This window comes from Ochotona curzoniae, unplaced genomic scaffold, assembly GCF_017591425.1.
Source record: "Ochotona curzoniae isolate NIBS_2020 unplaced genomic scaffold, NIBS_Ocur_1.0 contig_1302, whole genome shotgun sequence".
Lineage (NCBI taxonomy): Eukaryota > Metazoa > Chordata > Mammalia > Lagomorpha > Ochotonidae > Ochotona > Ochotona curzoniae.
The window spans coordinates 11,090,326-11,106,964 of NW_024465035.1; the positions used below are offsets into that span (position 1 = coordinate 11,090,326).

A 16,639-nucleotide genomic window follows, 5' to 3' on the forward strand; every position below is an offset into this window, starting at 1 on the left:
AGTCCCCTGGTCCCAGGCTCATGGTGCTTTATTAGCCAAGCAGTAACTTTTCATGCATCTGAGAGTCTTAGTCTTTTCTCACTTGGCTGCCCATCACATGTTCCTCTTCACAGTTTTTATTACTTCAGAAATATTTGTTAGGCACATCATAGAGACAGGCACTAAAGGACAGCAATTTAGATGAAAAAATAGAATGTAAGAGTTCCTTATGTTAGCCATCAAAGTTGTTGTTCCTCTGCAAAAAAAGAAAGATGATAAAAATGAACCTTATTTGAAGTTGCAAAACCACCGCACTGTCTTAGTGCAGAGCTCCCAGCACACACAACTCAGGGCACTTTGCAGAATGCTTACAAAGACATACTTTATATCGGCACTTCAGGGAGCAGCTGCAACTTGCAGTGTCCCATGGTAAATAGGAATTTATAGCACCAGTCACAAGCCAGATTTGCTTCCTTATACCACCTGGGACAGTTTGTGGACCGTGCTGCCTCTGGCTTGTGAACTACCAGCACAGGAGGCCCTAAAGTAAATTTTGTCCCTCCTGGGGCTTGGTTTCATCCTGCACCTTTGTGAAACATTATTAATGGTGTTCAATGTCCATGAAATATCTATTTTATTCAATCTTTACAGAGGACAAATAAACATCACCTAAAAGGCTAAATGTTTGAGATTAAAACAACACATTAGTCTGTTTTCTGTTATAAAATCCAGCATAGCTCTTATTTTTGCATCCAAATTTTGTTTCTAGTTACAGTCCCTCCGCGCTGCCCCAGCTTATCTGACCCTAAATGTTTTAAGGGCTTGATATTAGAAAGTTAAAGGAAAGGGCACATAAAGCTGGACCTCATGAGAACTCAGCTGATTGGTGAGTTCAAGATCTTTCATCTGTAAAACACTGATAAGGATTTGTGTCTTGATTTCTCATAAGGTAGTATTTCAGCATCTCACAACGAAGCCCGCTGAGAAGATAGTGGCTTAGAAGAGGAGAAAATCCCACACATAATATCAAACAAAAAGGATCAATGCGATGAATGTGGAAGCTATTACAGTGAGCACGGGCTCTCCTCCGTGAGATGGTGTCTTCCCTAATTATTTAAGGTCGCTTGTAAAATTGATTTTATGTAAACACAACAACACTCAGCCACGGCAGGCTCTGGGCCGGCAGCATTAGTTGTGGGGGATTTATTGACCTGTCATTCACATGTGTTGCTTTACTAGCACTTAATGGTCTGTTTAGATAGTCTTGGAGTGTACAAACTCCTTACCACCAGCTCCAAGCCCCCACACACTGACAGGTAACTGCCACGGAGATAAAATCAGGGACCCTCTCTAGGGTATGGGGCGACAAGGAAATGCTGACGATTTTCTCATCAAATGTAGAGTTTCCCTAGGAGCTGTGATGAGGAGGTGAGGTCTTTTTTTTTTTTTTTGAAATAATGTTTACATAGTTGATCAGGATGGGAAAGATCGAGGATTAGAAGAAAGCACTCTTTACAGATTTTCTTTTTGTACCTTGTGCATCTGGGGGAAGAGGAGAGAGATGGGGAGAAGCCACACCCAACCTCCCAACCACCTCAGCACCCAGGGATGTGGAATGGCCTCCACACACAATCCCAGGGTCCCCGATGTGGAGTATGCACTGAGGATTCTGCTTAAGTGGTTTCAGTAGTTCTGATATGCTGTTGATCTCATTGCTCCAAGGATGAGGAAATCCTTCCAAGGTCCATTGACTTAGTCCACCTTAGAGTTCCCATCACTCAGATATTTGCTATCAACACTTAGCTGGGGTAGTTGTCCAATCTGATCTGTCCTCCTTCCCCTACTATGGTGCCAGATGTCCTTGGCAGGCCCCAGTGGACTGCCATATCCTCCATGTGCATTTGATTATGCCATCCCCTGCTCCTTCTTAACCACTGCGGAGAACCAGTTCTGATACATGCACTCTATGATCAGACCACAGATCCTGCAATTCTCTCCATGGCTGGAGTTCTGAGTCCAGTGGTTCAGTTGTAGGGTTCCCCAAAGAAACCTTGTCTGAGGTGATCCCAGACCTGACTCATACGAAGTCTGGCTCATTCCATTGCCCACATCAGCAATGTACATACTAGTAGTTCCAATTGCTGGGTTAGTTCTGTCTTCAGCCACATTTCTTATGAAAGCCAGTTCAGTCTGTCACCCAGACAAATCCAGCCCACTACACACTCAGCCCCCAGACACACCATCAGGAACTTTAGCCTAGTTGGAGTGACTCCCAACAACCCTCATCAGATCTTCCCCCAGCCCTGGTTCCTATGTTTGCCAGTATGTGCAGCAGACTAATCTAGTCTGTCCCACATCCCATTTAGCTCTCATACACATCAGTGAGCATTGGAGCCTAGTTCATCCCAACTGACCCCTTTATCCAGCCCACAATCATGCCGGCAGGTGCCACTGCCTGTCTAGCCAGACCCTGCCTTAGCCCTCATTCTCATGCTCACCAGTGAAAGTTGCATCCCATCACAGAAGTGCCCACAGTTTCCCTATTGGGCCCACGCCCAGTCTCAGATCCTGCACACACGAAGGTGAGGTCTCTGACTGATCAGCTACAATATGGGAAAACTAAACCATGCTGGGGTTTTGCCCAGTTTCTAAATTTTCTGGGAAAATAAAAGGACAAATGAGAATGCTATTTTATGCCCTGAGCGTAATCAAATACATGCACGTTCTGAATGTAGTCAGAGCTGTTAGCAGTTAGTCTGGGAAATGCAAACCACTGTTGGCCTTGGAATTGCTTGCTAGGAAGGTAACTGAGACCCAGGGAGCTGACAGTGGGACGCCTCATTGCCTCGATGTTGGGGCTTATTTAACATCGCTGCGTTTCTGAAATTGGTATAGATGATACAACTAATGGTATAACTTTATTCAGTAAGCCAACATTTTTCCTTCTCAACAGCAAATGAAATATTGATGCTTGAGCCTTAGATTTAGCATGTCTTAAGTTCCATGAAAAGCAAAAGCCATAATTCCCTGGAGAACTGGGGGGCAAGGTGTTGGAAGGGGCAGGTGATGGGTCAATTCCCACAGGACAGATTCCTTGGGCATTATGTTTTTTGGAAGGCAGACAGAGACAGAGATTCTTTCCAATAGTTCTCTCCCCAAATTCCCACACAGCCAGGATTAGACCAGTCTAAAACCAGAAACAGGACTCAATCCAGACCTTCCATCTGAGTGGGAGCACTCTGGTACATCAACTGATGATGCTGCCTCCCAGGACACACACCAGCAGGAATCTGGAGTGGAGAGCACAGTCAGGACTGGAACTCAGATAGCCTGAAATGAGGTACAGATGTCCCAGGCACCATTTTAACTGCTTCCCAAACGCCTTCCCCAAAAGCTAGATGCTTTAAAACCGCAGAAGACAGTTTAAGCTAAAGAGTTAACCACACCTATGAGATAAACTAGTTTGGGGACAAAGTTCATCAATTTTATAAGCTATACTTTAAATTTTAAGAATTTCCAGGGTCAGTATTTGTGGAATAGTAGGTCAAGCCACCACGTGCAATGCTTGCATCCCCAGTGGGTGCTGACTGAAGCCCCAGCTATAACATTTCCAATCCAGCTCCCTGGTAATAGGCTGGGAAAGCAGCACAGGATGGCTCAAGTGTTTGGATCCCTGTCACCCATGTGGGAGATCCAGAAGCTCCTGTCTCCTGGCTTCAACTTGGCCCGCAGTCATATGGGGGTGAATCAGTGGGTAAAACTCTGCCTTTCAAATGACCAAATAAATAGGAAATTCTTGATTTTTTTTAAATGCAGATTTATCTCACAGTAAAAGTGTGAAGAATCCAAACACTAATGAAAAGGTGATGAGTAAGAAGTGAACGCTGCCTTTCTGTCCAATCACTGTCCCTGGCAACAATGAGTGGAACAGCTGGCTGGGCTCAGAGAGAAGTCCCAGAGCCCAGGGGTCCCACTTGCTCAATGCCAGTCCTCAGACGAGAGCACCTGTCACACATGCTTTCCTCCACTCTACACCCCAGGGGAATGCCACCGTGATCTAAAACAGAATATCCTGAGTCCCAGACTGTGTGATTGGCCCCGGGGCAACCCCAGCTCCTTCCCAGCGCACAGCAAAGAGCCTTACATAGCTCAGGTTCAGTTTCTCACAAGCCCCTGCTTCCAGGAATGTGGTTATGCGACCATTTCCATGACCTAGCCCTTGTCACAATGAATCCTTCCTTCCTATTGAATTATTTCCTCCTCTTTCCTCTACTAGATTTATCTCACATGCCAACCTGTAGGGAAACTTCTTTTACTCAGGAAAAAAAAAAAATAAACAAGCAACCAGGACTCAAATGGCCAGTTTTAGAACAAAATCAAGCAACAGGGGCCAGCACAATAGTCTAGCAAATGAGGTCCTCACCTTACACGCGTTGAGAACCCATGTGGGTGCCAGTTGATATCCCGTCTGCTTCTTTTTCCATCCAGTTCCCTGGTTGTGGCCTGGGAAAGCAGTCAGGGATGGCTCAAAGCCTTGGGACCATGCACCTGCATGGGAGACTTGAAGAAGCTCATGGTTCTGGCTTCGGATTGACTCAATTCCAGCCATTGTGGCCACCTGGGGAGTGAACTATCAGATGGAAGAACTTTTTCTCTGTTTCTCCTTCTCTCTGCAAAACTCTGTCTCTGAAAAAATTGAGAAAGATGTTGATGTAACATGGTTGTACAATTTTGATAATGGAGTTTAAAATCCAATTAATGACATTTTTGCCTCCCTCCCCCTACCATTTTCCCCTCTTATTTCCTGAATTTATCTTTTTTGACAGGATTTATTATAGATTTATAAAAAATGAAATTGAAGCATAGTTTATCTTGTTGCAGAAAAACTAAATTCTTTCATTTTATAATTTTATCTTCTTAGTGTAACTTCAACCATAATTTAATTTTCCCATTATTTACAGTTTTTAGGTTTTGTTTTTCCTTCTATAGAATCTTGATTTGCCATATTTTATCTTCTTTAACCTTAACATCTGGTTACTTTAACCCTTCTCCCTTCTTAATTTCTCTTCCCTGTTTTTTGCTATTTCTCTTCCGTAAGTCACGCTGCTGATTTTCTACTTGTCCAGCCTTCGTGCAGGAGACATAAAGCCAGTGTCAGTGTGATATCACACTGACAGTCTCTGGGGCCGGATTTCCCAAGACGCCTCTGCTCCCCGTAGCTGTGTGACCCATGAAGGTTCCGTCTCCGGCCCACGCTTGTCGAACAGTGATGATCACATGGTGCTTCTTCCCTTATCTGGTTTCTAAAGAGGATGAAGTTAGTTGTTCACCTGCTTGGAACACAGCAAAGGAGTAGGCAAGTGCTAATAATGGTGCTAGTATTGACTCCGTTTGCTTAGGTTGTTACCAGACTTAAGGAATAGGTGATTTGAGAAATGCAGTTCCTGTGGTAACTCGCATATGGTATGACACAGTCTTTAAAAATCATTTTCAGGTGGATATCATCATGGGTTCTGTTTAGAGGAAGAAAAAAAACAAAACTGGGGGTTAACTTTTGTCCCCTTCTTTAAAAATACATATTTATTTTATGGGCAGAATGAGGGGGGAGGAGACGGAGATCTTCCTTCTGCTGGTTGACTCCCCAAGTGCCGAGACTCCACCAAGGTCTCGCTTGTGGGTGGCATGCTCCCAGATCCTTGCCCAATTGCCTGCTTTCTTCTAAGAGCATTAGCAGGGAGCTGGATCAGACGTGAAAGTGAGGCACAATCCTAGAAAATCTGATATGGGATGCAGCTATTTCAAACAGTGTCTACATTGCAATGCCTGCTCCCTTCCAACTTAATTTTTTCATACAGTCTAGCAAAGAGGATCAATTTTTCTTAAAAAATATTTAGCATAGATAGATAGACATCTAGCAAATATAAAATAACACATTCAAACCAAATGTTTTTATTGTCTTCAGAGACCATCAAAGTGCCTGTGAGAGCTAGGACTGGGTTGAGCCTAAGCCCGGAGCCAGGAGCTCAGTCCTGATCTCCCATAGGGGAGGGAGAGACTCAATGGAGCCATCACTGCTTCCTCCTCAGGTCTGCATCAGCCGGGATCTAGGGTCAGGAGCAAGGCTGGGATAGAATTCAGGTACTATGTTGTAGGAGGTACCCTAATCAGCGTCTTAATTGTTAAGCCAAACACCCACCACCCACTATGTATTTAATAATAATCTGAATACCGTGTGCCCCCATGGAACCCCTGATTACTACACAGCTAAGTCGTTCAAGTTGCTATTTGAAAAATCAGCACGGTGTTGTTCATCTGCCTGCTCCCATCCCTCCCTCCTTCCCTCCCTGCCAACTTTATTTATTGTTATTATTTCCTGTTAACCAACAGAACAGGATAAGTGCCTGTGTGCAGAATGACAATGAAAAAGTTGTCCTCTGAATTGAGCACAGACTTTGTCCGAAGAATTGTCAACTAGGCATGAGGCTGCTGCCTTTCAAAATGCAAAGGCATGGATGGTCGAGGGGCTCACAGCAGCTTGAGGACAGAGTGTAAGAAACTGGGGCAGACCCTTGCTCCCCAGCTCCTTCTCATGGCATCAGAACCCTAGCTCTGTAATGACACCTACACGTGGGACTGGTTCCCCTCTCTCCAGAAGCAGGCTGACATCTCTTCTCACCTGAGAACATTCTTTTCTCCACCAGGAGCTTACAGTGGCAGGAGGTGGGCTGATGTGTGTTATATTTGGCATTAGTGAGCTGCCATTTATCTCAGCTGTCTTCGTGCTCTCCAGAAAAGAACAGTTTCAGACAGACCAGCCTTCTTAAGAAAATGCCTGCAACAGCCAGGAGTGGGGTTGCTTTTAACGGAGGAAAACCTTCTAGCCAAGTTCTGTTTATTTGAGAAGCTTAAAAGGGAATGAGAAAGAAATTCTTTCCCCAGTTAGGTGCACGTCTTTCCTGCATTAGCAGGCTGATAATAAAAAATTATGTGAGTGTGCAGGTTCCAAATTATTTACATACTACAGAGCATCTACCATCTGTTTTGCTATAAATGCCTCATAAACTCTTACCAGTGAGGTTATCCATTGAGTCATATGCCATGGCCAAAGAGTGTCTTGTTGACAGAGTGAAACATATCTCTCACTCTACATTTGTCCCCTGTTCCCCTCCTTAGGCCTGTGTGTGCCACATTCTAGTCACACATCCATCCGCTGGGCATTTCTGAGACGTTAGCTCTGTTTCCTTTGTCTCAAGTGCCTTTCCCTGACTTTCCCATTTGCCAAAGATCTATGGAATGAGCCATATGTTTGCTCATTGACTTGATTCACTCACATTTCTGTAGTTCTTGAACTTGCTGTCAGTCACTAAACAAAGCATAAATGATGAAAGGATGCTAAGCTAGTTGTCCACATCAGGTTCTGTCAGATTTTAGGTGGGTAACCTTGGGCATTCAGCTTGGCAGAGCTCCTGTGGGAAGCCATGGGAATTCTACTAACTTCCCAGATTTGCTATCAGAGCCAAGATGACAGCATCCATCCTAGTTCAGGTTGCTTCCTGCCACTTCAAGGCTCTGCTTAAATGCCACTCTTTCCCAACCCTGCCTCAGTGTCCTCAATGGGGGGGTCAGTCTCTCCCTCCCCACCATGCCCAGAGCCTGTTGGTCCAACCACAGCAGCACATATTTGTCTCTGTTTTGAACCAGTTATTAACATGAGCTTAGGCCTCCTCCACCACATTACAAGTTCTTGGGGATGATGGTTCATGTGTCTGTCCTCTGTGTGACCCCTGAGTCACTTCTGTCAAATTCAACATATAATTATATGGGCTACCCTCTGTGTGCCAAACACCGCATTAGGGCCTACAGAAACAGGTCCCTAAGCTATCCTGCTGCCTGTCCTGCCTGTACAGGAGTTACAGCGTAATCAGAAAGCCTGGAATACGTGCTGTACTTTTCCCTCTGCTTCCTCCTTTCAGAAACTGCATTATACTTCCTTTGCAAAATAGTTCCTCTGGTGGATGGAATCTTTTGCCCCAGATCTTCACCCACCCCTGTCCCCATGCCCCTTGCCATGTGGCTTAGCTTTACTTTCTAACAGGGCAACAATATCCTTGCCCACAGGTTCAACCAGGCGACAAGCTTTAGTCAACAGAAGTGTAAAACATTCGGTTTACCACACAGGCTTTTGCATTCTATCTTACAAATCTCTTATTGCCATAAAAGAGGTTTGTCTTCAGCCTGGGCTCCAGGATGACCGCACATGGAAACAATCTCCGTTTCACCTACCTCACCCTTCACCGCATGGGAAGCATGGCCCAGGAAAACCTGCCGATGGAAGTACAGTCTGCACACTGTTAACCAACCTCATAGTCACTTTAGGAATATTCACATCAGCCACTGGGATTGGGTAGTGGCTGATCGTGCAGCAATAGCAGGTGGCACACACCCCAGCCTGACCTGACCCTTCTCCTGCTTTCCTCCATAGCTCTTTTCTTCTGCATGTCAGGACTTGGCCAGTGGGCTGAATGGGGTTCACCCAAGCCTCTCTAAATCTGAGCCACAATTGTTGGCCTGTGTGCTTACCCTAGACAAAGAAGAAACACTCAAGACTATGCTAACAGCTACACTAAGACCAGGACAGAATTCAGAGTTCTGCAAGGGGGTCCCAATTTCCTGTCTTTCCAAGCTAGTTTTGTCCTGCATTTTTTTAAGCCTTGTAAGTTAACCTGGTATCCAGTGAATTTCCTTTTTGGCTTAAGCTGACTCAAGTTGTGTTTCTGTCCCCTGCAACCTTGAGAAATCCCAGAGGCAACAAGAGAACAGCAGTGCTATCCCAAGGCACAAGCAGGGGTACCTGACTCACATTCAGGATACGTAGGGACTGGAGGTCACAGTGATAAATGAAGTTTCAAAGGTCAGTAACGGCCAGGGTGGAAGAGTCTGATCAACTTAGAGGAGTAGGATTTGACCTCTGACCCTCTGCCTTGCAAATAAAAGGAAAATAAGTCAATTTAAAAAAATGAATGGATCTGTTTTTGACGGTAGTTAGGTGGGGGTTCTTTAAAAATCTTTTTGCTTTGGGTGTTGTGGTGCAGTGGGTTTAACAACTTATGACATCTATATACTACATCGAATGGATCCCAGCTTCTCTACTTCTGCTCTAACTTACTGCTGAGATACATTGTTTGAGTCAGTAGACGATGGCTCAAACAACTGGGCCCCTTGCCATTTAAGTGGGAAAATTCTCCATTCCAGGTTCCTGGCTTCAGCCTGGTCCAGCTCTCCCTATTCTGGACATTTGGGGAGTGAACCAGCAGATACAATGGCTGTGTGTGTGTGTGTGGCATCTGCCTGTCGAGTGAAATAAACAACTAAAAATCAATGAAAATCATCTTAACGATTTTTAAGAATTGCAATGGTAGCTCATTAGAGTCCTTTTTCTCTATCTGGCTGCAAAGTGGAGATCAAAATCCAGAAAGCAGTGGGAAGCTTTTCAAAGTCCCCAAGCATGAGATGAAGGCTTTCTGAGTTCAGGCAGAGGCCCTCTGGTAGGGCTGTTAATGGGGTCCATGTGCAGTGTTGTCCTTCAAACTGAAAGTTAGGAAATTGAAGCCATTTTCTGAGATTGCATTTGAGAGGAGCTGTGTGTTCCATGTAAAATTGTGAGCAATCATGCTTTCCTGCAAAGGTGCTGGTTCGGCCCCTGGTCCTGGATTTTTCCACCCTCAAGCCACCAACTCCTGTTCATTGCTCAAGATGTCCTGGGTGCTGGATTTTCCCAGAATAAAATGATTGTCATTTACTTACCTAGCAGCTGTCAAAGCCGATAAGTTCTTTGTGTAGGTGTAAGCAGTTTCTCTCCCATCAGTGTGGCTACGTCTGAGGTTACTGCCAGCAACAGCAAGCAGCAGTGCTATAGTCATTCCTCCTTTCTCCCATGAACACAGGGCAGAATATGGATGCTTCTGGTGGCAGGTGTCACTGTCTGGTCACACACTGAGGCAGCTTAGTGGGTGTTGCAGAAGACAGTCAGATGAAGAAATGGCTTGGAGATACATGATGGAAGCCCAACGGGAGAAAGCAGGGACTTGATGCCTTTGGGAGCTGGCAGGGAAGAATCCTTCTGCTCCCTGTATAGACTGGGAGGATGGACAGTGGTTTGAGAAGAGAGAATCTGAGTATTTGTTGAGAAAGATGAACTCCAAAAGAAAGGGGATGCTGCTTAGAGGAGAAAAACTGAATTTTACCCCTGTTAGCCTTATTCCTGGTGCAAACATACTGGCTGGAGTATATGCAGAGAACTGAAGTGGGAGAAGGAGCAACAATAAGGGAGAAACAGTTGGCTTCTGCATGCTGTAGCAGTTATTCCATCCGTCTTTCATAGGATTCCCCTCTCATTGATTCTGCCTGTCCCTCATTTCTCTAGTGTAGGCAGGGACAAGATGTGTCCTAGGCCCACCTCCTCGCCAGTGTTGTGGGCACAGGAGGGCCTTGGCATTGAAACCTGCACTCATCAGGTCACTGTGAGTGTCCAGTGGCTCACTCTTGGGTCCCCTTTCCTGTCTCTCTGGGTTTTCGAGCACACACACACATAATGAGGACTCACTTCGCCAATGTCTTTGTTCATCCCCTAGTGATGTTCCCACCATCCTGACAAAGATGCTTTTGTGTCTTCTGTCAAAATAATCACTTATCAAAAATAATGGCCAGGCTCAAAAATATCCCTGCTTTATCTTTGGGGAATTGAAAAAAAAAAAAGAAAAAGGAATTTTAAATGTTTAACCTGAATTGCTGAGGTTTGTTAAAACTATTAGATAGAATGTAAAGTTTCTTAGAGGCATAAATCACGAAATAGATTCTACCCCCCTCCATCCCTGCTCATTGATTTTTGAATTCTGTTAATGATTCCAGCACCGAGATTATAAGGCTAGGTGGAAGTTAAAGAAATGGAAATGCCACATTAACCTCTAAATTTTACCTATATGTTGATTTTTGACAGTGAAATACTATAATTAACCTGGACTATTTTACAAAGGTTTAATTTTTTGCTGATGTTCAATAGTTTTGCAGAAAAGCTGATGCCTAATTATTACATACAGCATTGCATAAATTTCTTCCTAATTAAAAAGCCTCTAAATTCTAAATAATCAATTTACAAGGACATATGGTTTTGAAAAATTAGGCATTTAATTTCTAAAGATTTATTAGTAATTTGTACCATAACTAATTCATTATAGTTATAATACTAACACAGTCATACTAGAGATAGATGTAATGATATGATTGCAAATTCATTTTGATGTCATCTCCACTATGAGGCGTATTACAATATAGTTAGTTTTCCAAGCCATTCTCAATTATGCTTAAAAGCATTAGTTTAATGAAAGATAACAGGGCTTGATGAGTACACCATCAAAATTTATTTGAAAAACTGTTTTCCACGTGAAATAAACAAATTACTTTTGCTATGGCAAAATGAAATTTATAATTGGTAATGAATTAGGGATGCTTTAAAATTAGACAATAGTTGATGCAAAATTTGCAATTAACTGCCGTGACAATTTAGAGAGCTTAGCATAAGAGAGTCATTTAACTGTACAAGGGAAAGTAGCTGATAAAAGTAAACAGAGTGCAGTATTAACAACCACAGTGCACCGTTTACCAGTGCGTGCATTTCCCAGCGCATGTTATAGAGGGAGATGTGTATTGGGATTTTTCTGTTCTATATCCTTTCTATGTAAATTTCCAGGCATTAAAATATGATCTAGAAATTACTGAGCGTCTTATCAAATTCCTCTTTGCAACTATAGACATTGGTTTCTTAAGTTTCATTATTCAATATTTTGAACAGTGTGTAGTACATGTGCATTTTTGTGGGGAACAGTACTGTATGTATATATCCACAGTACATATATCCACAGTACAAGCCAATAGAATCAGGCAAGTAGCTTTCACATTTCTTTATCTTCTCTTGGTGTTAAACCTACCATCTCCTCTCTTGTAGTTCTTCACAAAGTATCTAACATATTACTGTGAACCAAGTTCCCCACTGGATTTTGTAATACTAGAGCTTGCTGCTTCTGACTGTGTTTTGGTCCCTATAATTTAACCTCCCTCTTCCCCTTACTCATCCCAGTCTCTAGTAACCACTATTTTAAGTTCAGATCAATTCTTTTTTTTTTTTTTTTTTTTTTTTGCTATCTGTTTGAATAAGAACATATGGCACTTCTGTTTATAACCAACTTCTTTCACTTAGCATACTGCTCTTCAGTGCTAACCATTTTGCTGCAAATGCCAGGATATGATTCTTTTTATGGTTAACCAACATGCTATTACACACCTAGAGATGCATAATAGCGAGCATAATGGAGATTTTCCTCATCTCTATTCATTGGAGAGAGATTTTTCACTTGGTGCTAGAAGATGCCTTAGATCTGGTTAATTGAATAGAATCCCTTGGTCCCTCTGAAGCAGCAGGGCACATTGCTGGTTGCAAAAAGAAAAAGTAAGAGAATGAAGGCAGCTGCATAGTATAAGTGGAGCTCAGAGTGGCAGATGCCATGTTCATCATGGCTCAGGGACAGGTGTCTGCAGGTGGAGCTTCTAGAAGGGCTCCTGTGGCAATGCAGGCCATATTCCTGATAGAATTCCAGTACCAGAGGTGATGGTGGATCTGCCACCAGTCTGGCAACCTTGCCTTCCTTGTTGGACATAGTAACATGGTTCCATTTTTGTTCTGCTCGTTTGGGAATATCCTTGGGTTCAGTAGCTTTGGTTATTGTTGTGACTTTTGCCCAACAAGATCTGTTTTGTTTGTTCCCTGGTATTTGCGTTACTCAGTCAGTGGAGAGTTATCTATCATTGACTGTGTGGCTTTCAGAAAATCACAAAACCTCTCTCCAATCTGTTTCTATACCAGTGAAAGAGTGTCATGGAGAGAACTGGCTCTGTGGTGATGCTATGGGCAGAGTGTGGTCATGCACTGTAGCTGACTGTCTGGCATGCAGGAGGCTGCCATAGTCCTCAGAGGCAAGAACCACTGCAGACAGCTGCTGGTCAAGGCCTCAGGGAGGCCTTGGCTTCTTGCTTCTTGGCTTCATTTATTTTACAAATATGGGGGGACTTCAGACAGTTCATGGAAAATGTGCATTGTGGAAAAAAAAACTGCAAGGATCTCAAAATTGCATCAAAATCTTTTAATTCCTCTTTCTCACGAACATTTTGAAGTGCTCTCATGTTTACTGTTGTCAGAACAGGGCTTATTTGCCTTGCATCCAGAAATAAGCAGATTGTGGATTTGTAGATGCCAGAAACTCACACAATCTAATAGAAAAGGCAAACGTGGGCCCAGGAAGAAGGAAGTTTGGCATGCAGAGGGGCACCAAGGAGGAGAGGCTTGGAAAGCATGAAGAAGCCAGAAAGGGTGAAGAGCAGATGTCTGAGCCGCGAGTGCAGGTGCACCCGGAGAGAAGTGTACTGGCACAGACTGTCAAGCAAGACTGAAGTTTCCATGGTAGGTGTAAGGGAGATCTCAGCTGCTTCGCTGGTGTGACAAAGAGATTAATATAGCAAAGCCATCAAAGACAAGTTTGAAGGCTGGGGCAGAGACAAAGTTATCTGTTAGTTGTGGTGGTCTCCATGCTATGTCCTTCCGAATTTGTATGATAAAATTGAACCCCAGTAGGGCAGTTTGGGGAGGTGGGTCCTTTAGAAGGTGATCAGAGCCACCATGGGTGTCCTTGTGAGAGAGATCCGAGCAGGCTTGTTTACCCATCCTTTCACCCAGAGGAAAGTGAGGTGGCACTGGCTTTCTGTGAGGAAGTGGCTATCACCAAACACCACATCTGCCAGTACCTTCATCTTGGAGCTTCCAGGCTCAAGCAGGAAGAGCAACACACTTCTATCATTTACAAGTGACCTACTGCTTCAGGAATTGTGTTAGGGAAGCTCAGTTGGCTTGCAAGTTGGGATGAAACATCACTTGTGAGACAGAAAGATATCACTGGTCACTGTGTGAGTATTAGAAGACATGCGCAGTGCTCCTCTTCAAATGAGACTGCAGCTTTCACATATGGAGTGGAAATCATCTCCCGCAGAAGATAACCACATGTACCTCCCATCCTCTTTATCATGCTTGAACTTCAGAAAAGTCATCAACAAAGAGAAAAATTAGATTTAAGATGATGTAGAATTTTGCTCACATGTAGGTTAAACTCCCATCATGCTTCCTTCGGGCACCAGATATTTATGCTTGTTAAGAGCTGAGCCCCATGTGACTTTCATAGCTTAACTTTTTGTGGTACTTCTCTGTAAAACAGGAACCATTTATTTTTATGAAACATAGGGAGAACAATATCCCTCAACCACTGGTTCATTCCCTAGAAGCCATAGATAGGACCAGGCCAACACTGGGAGCCAGGAATTCAAATTGGGTTCCCTGCCTGAGTATAAGAAGACCAAATGTTTGAACCATGACTCACTGCCTCCCAGTGTGCATGTTATCAAGAACTTGGAGTGGACAGCAGAGCCAGAACTTAAACCCAGAGACTCCACTGTATTTAGGCAGTGGCAGCTCAGCTGCTGTACCAAGCATTGATCCCAAGAAGAATTTTAATAATAATTTTGTGTTAGTAGAGTTCTATGCTTTCAGGGCTGGAGCTGGCATTGTGATTTAGTAGGGGAAGCGGGCATCCCGCACGCCTCTGGGCAGCTCCACTTCTGATCCAGCTCCCTGCTAAAGTCCTGGGAAAATCAGCAGATGTTGGGCCAAGTACTTGGTCCCCTGCACTCATGTGTAAGACATTGTTGAAGCTCCTGGCTTCTGCCCGGTCCAGTCCCCACCAGTGGATGGAAGAACTCTGTAAATCTGCTTCTAAAAGAAATCTCATTTTTTTAAATCAAGTGCAATACATTTAATAACCAAGTGTTGAATGTATTTAAAAAGTATCTGTGTGTCCATTCTGTCCCAGATACATATGTAGATATGTGTATGGGTTTGTATATATGTGTATATACATTTGTATATATATAAATTGTGTGTATATATGTGTAGTGTATATGTATATGTGTGTATATGTATATACATGTATATTTGTATATATAGATAAAATGTGTGTGTGTGTATTACAAATTCTCAGGTTCTTAATTATGCTTTCAGTGTCCGTGGTCAAGATATGACATATATGAGTTTAGGTAATTCATTTAACCTTGTGGACCTTATTTTTCTCACCTATAAAATGAATCTATTTCACAGCCCTCTTTCAGTTAGAAAAATATGTGATTTGTGAAAAGGAGTGGGTTCTTTTGATTAGGAAAATTTTCCTTCTGTGCATTCAAAGCTCCACTATAAATAACCATGTACTGGCTGTAGGTGTCATGTGCTTCCAATGGGTTGTAACTTTATATACTCTTTAACTAAAATCTAGCCTGAAACAAAGCTGAAAGTCTGGGTGGAAGTTCATCTGGGTTTGGACTTGTATATCGTGCAGTATTACATAAAATTTGTTTTCCTCTTCAGCTCACTTGCCTTGCATGTCCAGATCAGAACTAAAAATTCAGTTTTGGAGCTTGCTAAAAGGAGTGTGCAGTCACCTTCCCACATTCTTGTGAGTTGAAATAACTGAGACAGACTTCTGAACTCAAGGTCAGGATGCCAATACTGGTCCATCATTAACTGAAGAAAGTCACACAAACACCCACCCTGTGTGTTCTAACATAGCTCCCATTATTACCAATAAAAGTTACACTGTTACACCAGAGGGAAAGAGAAGCCACAATAAGGCTTTTAAAATGCCATTTAATACATCCGCTTTCGCCAAGATCGACAATATCACTAAGACAACACAAGAAAAGATGTGCCCAGCTTTATAAGGTATTGGCACTGTTAATCATATTTTGAAATATTACCAGAATATATCTTGGAAAATATACCACGATATTTCCAGTGGGACAGATGACAGATTTAATGTTGAGATACACTGTTAATTCCAAGCTCTCCGTTTTCCTCTATGTACGAAGTAGATTATGTACTACCAGGTAGAGTCAGGAAACCTAAATCCAAAAATGAAATACTGCAAACTCCACTCTACTCTATAACCCTATTAAATATCTGCAGACATACCAACGAGTGTGTTTAAAAAGTTCATGGAAAGGGGAATGAAATGATGGGCATTTTCCATGGATTTTTTTGAACACTAATGTGTCTATATGCAGGCGTGTTCTCATGTTACAAAAATTATCCACACATATTTTATTTAAATACATGAAACATTAACATTTCATCAGACATTTGAGACTTGGGATGGAATTATAATGGGATATTAGTAAAATAATTAGCTGGTTTCCATTTCTATTCCTTCAATTCATTGTGTAGTAAATACATAAAAGGTACGCGTCAGTAGATTTCAAAGTGTTTATGCATCCATTGTTTCTATCTTCCAAGCCCTGTGAAGTGGATGAGATTCATTTCTTACTTAGTGAAAGAGTGTGAATGATACACAGTAAAAGCAGCATGAGGTCCCATTGTTCTAGATCAGAATTTAGGGATCTTGTCATTACACCATCCTGCTGTTGCAACATGAGATCATTTGCAGGTAGATACACAGCCCGAGCTGGAGAGTGTAAGTTTCTTATTCCAGCTCCAGGTACCCCAGTGATGCTTCCC

General features: G+C 42.9%; 1 protein-coding gene across 1 annotated transcript in view; it reads left to right on the top strand.

Moving 5' to 3' along the window:
* Window positions 1-16,639, top strand: part of RARB (retinoic acid receptor beta) — a 339,233-nt gene that overhangs the window by 149,069 nt on the left and 173,525 nt on the right. The gene's annotated exons all lie outside the window — the stretch shown is intronic.